This window comes from Antechinus flavipes, chromosome 1, assembly GCF_016432865.1.
Source record: "Antechinus flavipes isolate AdamAnt ecotype Samford, QLD, Australia chromosome 1, AdamAnt_v2, whole genome shotgun sequence".
Classification (NCBI taxonomy): Eukaryota; Metazoa; Chordata; class Mammalia; order Dasyuromorphia; family Dasyuridae; genus Antechinus; species Antechinus flavipes.
This window is the reverse complement of record NC_067398.1, coordinates 346,949,399-346,963,938: the sequence shown is the minus strand read 5'-3', so window position 1 is coordinate 346,963,938 and position 14,540 is coordinate 346,949,399.

The following is a 14,540-nucleotide window of genomic DNA, read 5'->3' as shown; positions in this document are numbered from 1 at the left end:
CCAGTGGAGGAGGTAGTGTGGGCCCTAAATGTTGGGACTTGACTTTGAATCCTACTTCAGGTACTTACTTGCTGTCATTTAACTGCTCTGATCCACAGATTCTTCATCTATAAAATTTTGGATTTAAGGGACTCAAAGATCCTTTCCAGGACCTAAATTAATGATTCCCTGCATTCTTATTCCTAAGCAGCTTCTTTCCTCCTTGACCTTATCCCTGGAGGGACTCTGAACTTCTATCCTTTACACCTCACTTCAGTCTGTCCCAATTTAGCCCCAAGTACCAGAATTCTCAGTAATGCATTTAAGGACCATGGCCAGTTCAAGGATGGCTGAGTGAAGTGAAAAGCCTGGCCCCAGGAAGATGTGGAAGAAAAGTATTAAGGCTTGAGTCCAAACTATAAGACTAAGCAAATTATTTCTCTTTTCTAGGCCTCAGTTTCTCTCTCTTTTAAGTGGAGAGATTGAATTAAATGATTTATGAGGTCCCTTCTAACCCTAACATTTTTTGAAAATAGTTTTTTTTTAAATTTACAAAATATATGGAAAGATAATTTTGAACATTCACCCTTGTAAAACTTTGTGTTCCAAATTTTTCTCTCTCTCTTTCCCTCATCAACTCTCCTAGACAGAAAGTAATCCAATATAGGTAAGACATATGCAATTCTTCTGAACATATTTCCACAATTCTCATGCTGCATAAGAAAAATCAGATCAAAAAGGGGGAAAAAAGAGAAAGAAAAGCAAGCAAACCTGACAAATCTGAATACAGTCTATTGGAATTGGCCTGAATCACCTCATTGATGAAAAGAGCTACATCCATCACAGTTGATCATCAAACAATCTTTTTGTTGCTTTGTACAATGTTCTCTCACTAACCCATATTCTACAATATACAACTCCCATCCTAAAGTCCATGGGTCTCCTCATGGTTGAGATGAAGGCCCAACTCTTTATGCAGGGCAGAGCACAACTTATAAAAGCTTCAGTTCTCAGTCTGTCCTTTGAGAGTCTTCTTCAAGTCTTTTTTGGGACTACCCAAGATCAGCTTCCACCTTCAAGAGAAAAAAAATGGAAGAAACAAATCATCCTTCAGGTTGCTGAAGGAAATCAATCTAGGAAGGCATGAAAAGAGGGGTAGTCTTCATTACGTCCCTATTCCCAGCTTGCTGCCCTAAGTACTTTGGGGAGTTTCCCTTTGGGTCACTTGAGATCTAGGGTACTTTATCTTGAGCTGAGTTATTTCTTTCCTAACGGGAGAGCTTCTTCATTCTGTATTGTCTGATATATATTGTTCAATATATGTATATCTTCCTTCATTTATAAATTATGTTTTGCATAAATGGGCTTCTTTGCTATTGACTAGGTATGTTCATTGTGCAAATGTTATTAGTGGAGAGAGTACAAGCTTTAGATATAGAGCCTGGTATCCCCTTCTTCCCAGAAATGACAAAGAGATCAAAAGTTAGATGGAACCTGATTACAACTCCTAGACTAATGATATTTAAAGGAGCAGATAGATATCCTTCTGCCTCAGTTACTCCTCTCTCTCTGAGGTAAACAATGTTGGCCTCCAGTAACAGCTTTCTGTTTCCCCTTCTAACACAAGTGAAAGTTCTCTTTGGAGAAGAGTGGGGATGTCTATTCTGTCTCCCTTTGGATCACAAACTACAGCATCCTTAGCCACACATGCAAATCTTTTCCCTATTCATATGGGACCCACATTTTTTCCTACTACTACAGACACTAAGGTAAATTGTGAAATAAGCAAAACTGGTAAAATAAGCAAAATTTCTGAAGCTTCTACTGTGTCCCTAAACTCAAATTTATGACCTTAGGCTTTTTCCCCTTTAACTCATGAAAGCTTATTCAAAGATAATTTCATAGATAAGGAAGTCTAAATGATTGATAACAGCTTTTTCAGGAATTCCATCTTAGCAGGAAATGACACTTAAGTAAAGTTAAATGGAGATCTAGTGGTAAAATTACAAGAGTTGGTCAAAAGAGAACAAAAGATTTTAAGGGAAATAAAATTGCAACATGGAGATTTATCAGGATTATATCTGTTTTGCTACTGTTTGTGTAGTCTCTCAGGCAAATCACTTCATCCTCTAGTTGTCACTGTCACCAACTATACCACTCAAAGAGGTATAATAAATGATATAGCTCAAAGGTTTCTTCTGCTCTCCTATGATAATAATCTTAGAAAGATCTTTCTTGCTTCCTTTCTTGCTTTCCTGCTTCCTTACTTCCCTCCCTCCTTCCCTCCTTTCTTCTTTATTTCCTCCTTTTCTTCCTTCCTTCCTTTCCCTCTTTCTTTCTTCCCTCTTTTTCCTTCTCATCCTTTCTCATCTTCTTCCCTCTCTCACTCCTTTCCCTTCCTTCCCTCCCTCCCTACTTCCTTTCTTCCCTTCTCCCTCCCTCTCTCCACCAGAATAAACTGCAGCTCATCTGAAACTTATAATTAAGAGAATTGCCTGCAACATTGATATACTTGCGGCAACTTTGCCCAGGATCACATAATAACTAGGTAGCAGGGCTAAGACTTGATTTCATACTATCAATTCCATCTCTGAAAAAATAATAACTAGCATTTATTTAGTATCTTCAGGTTTACAAAGCACTACAAATACCTCATTGTATTCTCACAACAACTCTGGAGAAAATATTCTATTGTTATCTCTATTTTCTAGATGGGAAAACTAAGGCAAACTTTTTTTTTTAATGACTTACATAGTCATACAGTTAGGAAGTGTCTGAGGACAGATTTGAGCTCAGAACTTCCACTCTCTGGCCCATTATTCTATCTACTATGCCATCTAGCTCCATGATATATTTATTGCTTCCCTGGCCAATATCCCAATAGACTTTTTTTTTTGAGGCAATTGGGATTAAGTGACTTGCCCAGGGTTACACAGCTAGTAAAGTGTTAAGTGTCTAAGGATGCATTTAAATTCAGGTCATCCTGATTTCAGGGGCAATGCTCTATCCACTGTGCCATCTAGCTATCCCCCTTCTAGACTTCAAAGTGGATGTCCCATAGACATCTCAAATTTACCATGTGCATCTATAGCATAGTGCCTATAACATATTAAGTGCTAAATAAGTAATCTCTCTGTGTATGTATATATGTATGTGTGTATTTATTTATGTATGTATGTGCAAAACAAAGCTCATCATCTTTCCTCCCAAATCCTGTTTTTTCCCTCAGCTTTCCTTTTACATTCGGAACATTTCCATCCTTCTTGTCAATGGGGTTAACAATAGAACAGTGTTTTTCACTCTCTTGCTCCCCCTATCCTCCCCCTTCTCCCATATCCAATCAGTTGGTAAATCATATCTAGCTTATGTGCCCTTCTCTTTGCTCACATAAATATCACCCTGGTTCAGACTTTTATCATTTTTCACTTGGACTATTGCAATAACCAAATCTCACCCACCCCAAATTGCCACATAGCTATTGAAGCAATTTTCTTAAAGCACAGATCTGATTAGATCATCTTCCTACTCAAGAACATCCCTATTACCTCTACGATACATTATAAACTCCTTTGTTTGATATTTTAAAGTTTTCTCATCCTAACCTAATACAAACTATTTCTGTAGTATTGTGTTTTTTTTTTTAATACATTACTGACTTCCACACTTTACAGGGGTCCTCAAACTACAGCCAGTGGGCCAGATTCGGCAGCTGAGGATGTTTATCCCCCTTACCCAGGGCTATGAAATTTCTTTAATCAAAGGCCCACAAAACAAAGTTTTTGTTTTTACTATAGTCCAGCCCTCCAATAGTCTGAGGGACAGTGAACTGGCCCCCTATTTAAAAAGTTTGAGGACCCCTGTAATCTAAGATCTGTACAACTGGGCTACTTGCTATTCTCCACACATAATACACATGTCCCTCATCACCTCTGCCTCTAAGAATCCGGGGCTTCCTTCAAGACTCACTGCAACTGAGACCTTCTGTAGGTGGTCTTTTCCTGGTTCCTCCACTTATTAGTGCCTGCCCCTCTATACTTGATTCTATACTTTATGGATCATGAATACAGTTATATATGTACATATTGTCTCTCCATTGAAATATAAGCTTCTGATAGACAGGAACTATTTTGTGTTTGTCTTTGTATCTTTGGTGCTTAGAGTAATGCCTGACACATTGGAAATACTTAGTAAATGTCTTAACAAAGGTAGGTTCTAAATACAACTATTAATAATACATTAATAGTCTATTATATATTGTAATTAATATATTATTATTAGGCATTATATATTCATATATGATATGTCTAATAATATATTGACTATTTTATAATAATATATTACTATTAATTATGGCTATTAGATAGAATTATAATAATACAATATAACATTACTATTAATAACATTAATTTATTGATGTTTATATATGTTGACTATTGTATAATATATAAACAGTATACTAATATAATATAACATGATATGCATAATATAATAAATATAGCATGTATTATATTACTATTAAGAATATATTTACTATCATATAATATATTACATATATTATATATGAATTATGTAAAATATTACATATATATGCAATAATATATAATATAGCAATATGTTTTATGATATATAATACTTTATAATAATATATGGCTAGTAATAATGTTGACTTATATGTAATATATGATATATGATGATGTGTGATCATTACTAATATATTAACATGATATATGATTGTTAATAATATATTGGCTTTTAGGTATATTATAATAATATAACACATCACTATCAATAACATTAATTTATCGGTGATTACATATAATATATCATATAAACAGTATATTCTATATAATGTAACATGGTATATATTACATAATAAAAATAGTATATAATATATTAAGGTATATTGGCTGTTATACATAATAACATATTGACTATGACATAATATATAGCACATATGATATAATGCCTACAGTAATACAATACAATATTATGTTATATATTATGTAATGATATATAATATATGACTGGCAATAATACTGTTATATGCATTATACATGACCATTAATATATGATTATTAATAATATATTGACTATGACATATCATGCATTACTATTAATACACTATTACATAATATATCTGACTGTTGTTGTTTAATTGTTTTTCAGTCATGTCCAATACTTCGTGACCCCATTCAGGGTTTTCTTGGCAAAAGTCTTAGAATGGTTTGTCATTTTCTTCCCCAGCTCATTTTGCAGAAGAGTTAACTGAGACAAGCAGGGTTACACAGCTAGCTAGGAAGATCAGCGTTCCTGACTCCAGGCTCAGCGCTCTAACTATTGTGCCCTCTAGCTGCCATATGTGATTATTAACAATATAATAATAATGACCAATGATAATAAATAATATTCTAACCTCTTTCTAGTTGACCTCCCTTTATCCAGGCTCTTCCTTCTCCAAATCCTCTCCCTCATATCTGCCAAACTGATAGCAATTCCTGAAGCCCAGGATGGTCAGATTCTTAATGAAGAATCTCCAGGATTCCCTCTCACATCCAGGATAAAATATCAACTCCTCTGTTTAAAACCCTTCCAACTGAACTCCAGCCACTCCTTCCAGTCTGATGGCATCCTCCCCTCACACACACTCCATTTAGACCAAACTGACATGCTGGCCATTAATCATATACTCCATTTTCCCCTTTGCCATGTCTCTGCATAGTCCTTACCTTTCCTGGAATGTTCTCTTTTTTCATTTCCTCTTGGAACCTTAATTCCTTCCAGGCTAAGTTCTAGTGTTCTCTACTACAAGAAGCCTTTCCTTGTTTCTCCAGTTGTTGGTGCTTTCCTTCTCCCCCAATTAAATTAATTTGTGTTGATCCTGTATATGGTGTTTATTTAATTGTGAATATGTTCTCTCTCTATGAGAATTTAAGTTCTTTAAAGGGAAATGCCTTCCATTTTTTATTTTTAATCCTCAATACCTTAGCACAGTGCCTTGCACATAAGTGGGCACTCAAAAACTAATTCCTTATTATGTTCTGTAAGAAATGACCAGCAGGATGAATACAGAGAGGTTTGGAGAGACTTACATGAACTGATGCTAAGTGAAATGAGCAGAACCAGGAGATCATTGTACATGGCAACAACAATACTACATGATGATCAATTCTGATGGGCGTGGCTCTCTTCAACAATGAGAGGATCCAAATCAGTTCCAATTGATCTGTAACAAACAGAACCAGCTACACCCAGAGAAAGAACACTGAGAAATGAGTATGGACCACAACATAACATTTCCATTCTTTCTGTTATTGTTTGCTTGCATTTTTGTTTTTTTTCTTCTCAGGTTATTTTTACCTTCCTTCTAAATCTGATCTTTCCTGTGCAACAAGATAACTATATAAATATGTATACATATATTGTATTTAACATATACTTTAACATATTTAACATGTATTGATTTACCTGCCATCTAGGGGAGGGGATGGAGGGAAGGAGGGGAAAAGTTGGAACAGAAGATTTTGCAAGGGTCAATGTTGAAAAATTACCCATGCATATGTTTTGTATATAAAAAGCTATAATAAAAAAATAAAATTAAAAAACCTAATTCCTGTTAGTGTAATAATAGTCAATAATGTGATATGATTTGACTGACTCAAGGAAAGCCTCTTACAACCAATCTCGTTCATCCATATACTACAATGTCTGAACTTTAATGAACCACTTCCTTAGCCCTTTTTTCCTACTCCCCATTATTAGAATGCAAATTTCCTCTGGAAGTAGTAACATATTGTCATCCCTCTATGAATTATTTTATTAGTTGACTTCCTTCAATGACTGTATTGGGAAAAAAAAAAGAGCAATGAGGGTGGGGGTTACAAGTGTTGTACAGAAGATACCTAAGGGCTGGAGAGAAGGGATAACTATAAGGAAGGGGAGCTTGGACCACAAACTAATTATGAGTTGTCCACTCATAACTTTGCCTAGATTGACTCTGAATATATACATAAGTAAGGAACATTTTGATCAGATTCATAATTTAGTTTAGCATTTTCATTCAATTCAACAAACATTGATTAAGTGGTCCACTAACACCATGACTCATCTAGATTTTCAAAACCTTTCCTGTGAGCAAGCCTATTTATGAATAACACTTAGACTTTAAATGACAGGCAATGTGTGCATGTATATATGTGTGTGTTCTTGGGCAGCAGTGGACTAGCTATATATGAATTGTAGTAGACCCTTGGTCCCTAAGTAGCACCTGGCTGTGATTACTCCTCATTTTTGTCTCTTTTCATGACAGGACTTCCTATAATATCTAAATGATGCCCCAATGCTGCCTGCTGTCTGTGCTGAGCTCACAGCCAGGCTGGTGATTGGGAAGTGCAAGAATATGCTGGAGAAGATGCCTGATGCCTGAGCATTGTGTTTCCTTCCTTTCTCTTCCTTATCCTCCCACTCCAGATTTAGGAGGGCTTTAGGATCTCTTAACTAAATAGCAAAAAGTAATGGTGATGATGATGGGGGTCAGAAAAGCAGGGGAAAGGAAGAATAATCAGTGAAGCAGGGTTCTGATTGGGGTTAGCATTAAAAGTAGAGGATATTTACTTTATATCTAAGATAGATTTTTTCCTTCCTCCTGATCCTAAAGGGAAGGAAGAGAGTGTCATAAAGGGAAGGAAGAGAGTGTCAGTAAAGATGGAGAGAAATCTGAGGTTTTAAAAAAGGGAAGTTGAAGGAAGATCATTCAGGCCAGTTCCAATGCACTTGTGAAGGAGAGAGCCATCTGCATCCAGAAAGAACTGTGGGGACAACATAGTATTTTCACTTTCTGTTGTTGTTAGCTTGTTTTTGTTTTCTTTCTCATTTTTTCCTTTTTGATCTGATTTTTCTTGTATAGAATGATAACTGTGAAAATAGATGTAGAAGAATTGCACATATTTAACATATATTGGATTACTTGCTGTCTAAGGAAGAGGATGGGGGAAGACAAGAAGAAAAAATTGTAACACAAGGTTTTGCAAGGGTGAATGTTGAAAACTATACTTATATTTTGAAAATAAAATGTTTTAAAAAAGAAAAAGAAATGTTAGCTTTAGCAATAGAAGAAGAAAAATATAAAGGAATTAGAATAAGTAATAAAAAAGGGAAGTCGAAGATAGGAATCAGATGGAGGCCATAGGTCTTGAGCTTGAATAGACCTCAGAAGCCATCTAATATGACCCCTTCATTTTAGAGGGAAATTTAGTGATGTTTCCAAGGTCATAGAGGTAGCAAGCAGGATTTGAACACAGGTTCTTAGACTCTACTGTAGTATCATGATACCTATGATGCTAATATCAGATTTCACACGATTGTTATAAAGACAAGAGAAGAGAAATATCTTCAAGAAGCTGTAAGTCTTTAAAACATTGAGAAGCCAATGAGGGAAAGTACCAGTCTAAATATGATTCTGACTCATAACTAGAAATAGGTTGCTGAAATGGAAAACATGGAGAATATGTGATCATGCCATCATAGAATTCATATTAGTCAAAGCAGGAAAAGGTGAGCATGGTCTGACATATAGTCTAAGTCCAAGGAGAATAGATTTCATAAAATGCTGAAAAAGGAGAGAAAGGATTCCTTGTCTAAAATTCTACTGGAGACAGACATCTCTCAGGAATGAAATTCTGATGCACAAAAGTCAAGTCGTCAAATATTTATTAAGCACTCACTATGTGCCAAATACTGTGCTAAGTACTGAAAATATAGGAAAAGGAAAAAAACAAGGTCTCTGCCCTGAAGGAGCTCTCATTTTAATAAGGAAAATGCATTTAAATAATTAAGTACATGTAGATTTGTACAGAATAGACTGAAGGGAATAGAGGGTATTAGTAACTGGAGGAATGAAGAAAAAACTCTTGTAGAAAGTTGGAAAGAAGGGATGGAACATATTTATTTTTATCAACTACACATAAACATTTTAAAATTTTTCATCTTTAAAAATTTTGAGTTCTGGGCAATTAATTGGTATAGTGGATAGAGCACCAGCCCTGAAGTCAGGAGGACCTGAGTTCAAATTTGACCTTAGACACTTAACTCTTCCTGGCTGTGTGACCCTAGGCAAGTCACTTAACTCCAATTGACTCAGCCAAAAAAAAAAAAAAAAAAGAGTTCTAAATTATCTCCTTCTCCCGACTGTCTTCTCCTTGAGAAAGTAAGCAACTTGATATAAATTATATATGTGCAGTTATGAAAACATTTTCACATTAGCCTTGTTGTAAACACACATACACACACAGAAAAATAAAGTGAAAAATAGTATCCTTTGATCTGCACTTAGATTCCTTTCACCCATTATTTCTCTAGAGATGAATAGCACTTTTCATTATAAATTCTTCAGAATTGTCAGAGATTATTGTTTTGTTGAGAATAATAATAAGAAGAATTGATCATCACACATCATTGCTGTAACTTGTATATGGTTTCCTTGGTTCTGCTCATTTAATTTTGCATCAGTTCAGATAAGTCTTTAAAGGTTTTTCTAAAACTATTTTCTTCCTTATTTCTTATTGCATAATAGTATTCCATGATATACCACATTTTGGAACAAGCATTTATTAAGCCTCTGTTATGTGCCAGGCACTGTGCTAAGTATATTATAAATATGATTTCATTCAATCTACTTAACAACATTGTATTTTTATTATCTCCATTAAGCTGAGAAAACTGAGGCATAGTTTAAGTGACTTGTCCAAGGTCACACAGTTAAGATCTGAGGCTAGCTTTTCCAAGGATCTTGTGATAAAGAGAGCCATCTACACCCACAGAGAGGACTGTGGGAACTGAGGGTGGATCACAACATGGCATTTTCTCTCTTTTTGTTGTTTTTTGCCTGCATTTTATTTTCTTTCTCATTTTTTATCTGATTTTTCTTATGAAGCAAGATAATTGTATAAATCTGTATGCATATGTTAGATTTAACATATGTTTAACATATATTGGATGACTTGCCATCTAGGGGAAGGGATGGGAAGAAGGGGGGGAAATTTGGAACACTTGTTTTGAAAATGTTAATACTGAAAAATTATCCATCATATGTTTTAAAAATAAAAAGCTTTAATAAAAAAAAGATCTGGGGCCAGATTTGAAGTCAAGTATTTCTGACATCAGTCCTAGCACTCTAATAATGAAGGAAAACTAAGAATCAGAGATGAAAAAGGGAAAACATTCCAGATAAGGTGAAAGACTATGCAAAGGCATGAAGATGGAAAATAGAATGTCATGTGCAAGTAAGCCAATATGACTATACAGCAGAGTATGGGGAAGAATCTGAAGTACAAGAAGCCTGAAAAGATAGCACAAAGCTAGGTTTTAAAGAGCTTTAAATGCCAAATATAGAGTTGAAGCCCAAGTAGAATGGGGATATTTTAAGACAGGATCTAGCAGGCTTCCAAATAAGCTCAACTTAAACTAATCTGTACAGAGAATGTAGATTACTGGTGTGTCAAAGCACTACAAGAAATAGAGGGTATGAATATTGAGCCATTGTTGGTAATGTCAAAAAAAATCATGGTGAATGAGAAAAACTTTGTAGGATTAACTGAATGTTATCCCATTGGATAAAAAAGGAAAGTTTTAGAGTCTTCTAATGATAGGTCAAAAGCAGAGTCAGACTTGAAGTCAAGAAGAATCATCTTTCTCAGTTTAAAACTGGCTTTAGACACATTGGCTATGTGACCCTGGGCAAGTCACTTTATCCTATTTGCCTCAGTTTCCTCATCTGTAAAATGAGCTGGAGAAGGAAATGGCAAACTACTCCAATATCTTTGCCAAGAAAACCCCAAATGGGGTCACAGAAAGTTGGACATGATTGAAATGTTTGAATAGTCTCAAAGAGCTCACAGTTAAATGGAGCAAATGATATGCAAACAACTATATACAAACTGCAATAAATTGGAAATAATCAGAGAGAAGACACAAGCATTATGGAAGAGCAGGAAAGACTTCTTGTAAAAGGTTGTATTTTAGCTGGAAATTTAAATTTGCTAAAGGGAAGTAGAGGAAGGGAATCAGAATTTATAAAGCACCTATTTTGTTCCAGGCACTGTGCTAAAGGCTTTATTATTTATTATTTCATTTAATCGTCACAACACTCCTGGAAAGTAGGTACTGCTATTATCTCTATCTTACAATTAAGGAAACTGAGGCAAACAGATATTAAGGGTCACATAGCTATTAAGTATCTGAGAGTTGATCTTCCTGATTTCATGCCCAGTGCTCTATTCATTGCACTACTGACTACCTATAGGTAGCCAGGAGAAGGAGGGAAATTGAGGAATTTCCAAGTAGGAGGGACAGGAAGTCAAAATGTCTGATATTGGGACATGGGATGTTGTGTGTGAAGAACAAGGAGGCTATTGATACTAAAAGAAAGAGTACATGGAGTGAGTGAGGTGTGAATAAACTGGAAAATGAGGAAGGGACCAAATTATGAAGGACTTTAAAAACAAACAAAAAAGAAAAGCATATAAGGTAAGGAAAGAATTGTAGATAAGGAGACCAAATGTGGTGAGGGGTGATCCTCGTGTGACTTGAAGGAAGGCAGCGTAGATTGTTTTTTTTTTTTTCCCCTTCTCCTCCCTTCTCCAAATGAGACTTTTATTCCTACCAGGAGGAGAAGCAGGAGGGTAGGTTTGAAGGCCATCACCCTGTCTTCCTAAGAGAAAAGGACTAGTGGGCTAGAAGTACATTGCAAGCAAAGAGATCCCTGTAAGCTTCTTCTGATTTAGCTGTTCAATCCCCTTACTCTTTGTGGGCTGACCTCTGAAGATAATGGCAACTAATTCAGAGGCTTCTGGTTTGCTGGGGCCCAAAATGTCCTGGCTTGGCCTGCACTAGATTTTTTTTTTAATTATTATAGCTTTTTATTTACAAATTATATGCATGGGTAATTTTACAGCATTGACAATTACCAAACCTTTTGTTTCAATTTTTCCTTCCCCCCATCCCCTCCCCCAGATGGCAGGTTGACCAATACATGTTAAATATGTTAAAGTATAAATTAAATACAATATAAGTATACATGTCCAAACCGTTATTTTGCTGTACAAAAAGAATTAGACTCTGAAATAGTGTACAATTAGCCTGTGAAGGAAATCAAAAATGCAGGAGGACAAAAATATAGGGATTGGGAATTCTATTAATGGTTCATAGTTATCTCCCAGAGTTCTTTCACTGGGTGTAGCTGGTTCAGTTCATTATTGGCTTTAGACACAATGGAACTGATTTGGTTCATTTCATTGTTGAAGAGGGCCAGGTCCATCAGAATTGATCATCATATAATATTATTGTTGAAGTATATAATGATCTCCTGGCCCTGCTCGTTTCACTCAGAATCAGTTCGTGTAAGTCTTTCCAGGCCTTTCTGAAATTCTCCTGCTGGTCATTTCTTACTGAACAATAATATTCCATAATATTCATATACCCCAATTTATTCAGCCATTCTCCAATTGAGGGGCATCCACCCAGTTTCCATTTTCTGGCCACTACAAAGAGAGCTGCCACAAACATTCTCTGCACTAGACTTTTTACCCCCCTCTACTCACAAGGCATCAAACCTTTCTTGCTGACCTTCTATGTTATTTTTGATGTCACTGGATTGAGAGTTAGGAAACCACCCTTGTTGCCACTAATTCAGAGGTCCCAAGGACTTATGGTTTGTGGGGGCAGTCATTGTACTCTACTTTTACCCTCCTGATCTATGTTGTCTTCAGCAACAAATTGCTTCACACCATCCCTTTGTGGGTTCTGATGTGCTAGAATTTGGTTAGAGTCATTATTTGGAGGCATTTCAATGAGTTTGGGGGAGAGTTCAGACGAGTTCCTGCCTTTACTCCACCATTTTGGTTTCATCTGCTCTTTTTAGATCCTCTGAAAGGGTTTCAGAAACCTCCAGAATATGATTGGATTCCATCTAACTTCTGATTGCTTTGTTACTTTGGGCAGAAAGGGGGACTCCAGCTTGGTCACTTCTTCACTAAGTACCAGTTCCATAGTAAACACATATAGAGAAGAGTAAAGAAGTCCATTTATCAAAATCATAGCAGAACTGAAATCAGAAAAAGCATACATAATATATGCTCAGGAAAATAGAAGAAGAAGCTCTTCCATTGGGAGCGGATGACTCAATTCAACCAAGACAGAATGTCATGAATCTCCCCCAAGGGGACACTCCCCAAACTCTCCAGTTTAGCAAAATGGAAAGAGGGACATGATGCAGATTACCCACTTTAATCATGTCTTACCGAAGATTTTTCCTTCAATGACATGAAGTAGAATTAGCTCTTCCATTTTCTCTCTTGAAGTTAGAAGCTGACAACATTTAAAGAAAACTTGAAAATTAATCAGCTTCAAAGAGGACACTGTTAAGAACTGAATATCTCTCTCACTAACTCTAACTTACTCCTCATTTAAGTCAGGGCCTTTATATCCACCAAAAAAAAAGAAAGAGTCCCCTATCAATGAGTTTGAGACAGGGTTACTAAAATAACTGTTGTCAAAGGTTCTTATAATAATTGTTTGCTCATGGAAATCAGAACTTGAAGCAATATATTCGAACTATAACAAGGCAGATTTTAATTTTAGAAAAATTTCTTCAAAATTATCCCAATGTGGAATGGATTGCTTTAGGAAATAATAACTTTTCATAATATAATAATAATAATTGTTATTATTATTATTATTATTATCTTCAAGAAGATATTGGGCAAATACTTATTACAGAAATAGGAGGGGGCTACTGTACTGATTTGAGTTGGACTAGATGTTCACTAGGTCACATACGAAATTTTGTGGTTCTTTTTGAATGTTGTTCTATGTGGAATAATAGTCCTTTCTTTTTCACACGAAGGAATATGGTCCCAGTTAAGCATGTAGGAACTCAAAAGATCTGGCCGGAGTGTTACTTTCATATGGTCATATATATCGTGGATTTTTATTTTTTCCTCTGGCACAAAACAGCCATTTATATTATTGTGCTAAGGGCCATTACCAAAGGTTTCTATCCAAGTGTTTCTAAGAGAAGGAAGGGAGACCAAAAGGAGAATTTGGGAGAAATAAACACATAAGATCTAAAACTAAGACTTTGAGTCAGGGTTTCCTAAGAAAGATTGAATCAAAAGAAAGGAAAATGGGACTTAAGTGTTCCCTAAGGCAGGCCAACATATCAAAACTGTGTCATTTAGAATCACTTCAGTGTCCTGGATTCTATTTGCAATTTTTAAAATCTTAGTTTCTTAATAAAGGTATTTTAAAAGGAAAATCATGCACTCACTCAAACACACAATCCTCCATCTCTTCTCTCAGGTAAATTGAGAAAAAAAGAACTATCCTCTATTTTAGAGGGTAGGTAGAAGAACCCATTTCTCAGATCTGGGTCAAGGGATTATGGGTAGGAAGATGTTACCTTGTCCTAGAGTCTGAAGCAAGCCTTCCCAATTTTAAGACAATAATAACAATGAAAGTTAGAACACAGGAAAAAAAAGTCAAAACCCATTGTGATTGACAAAGAATGT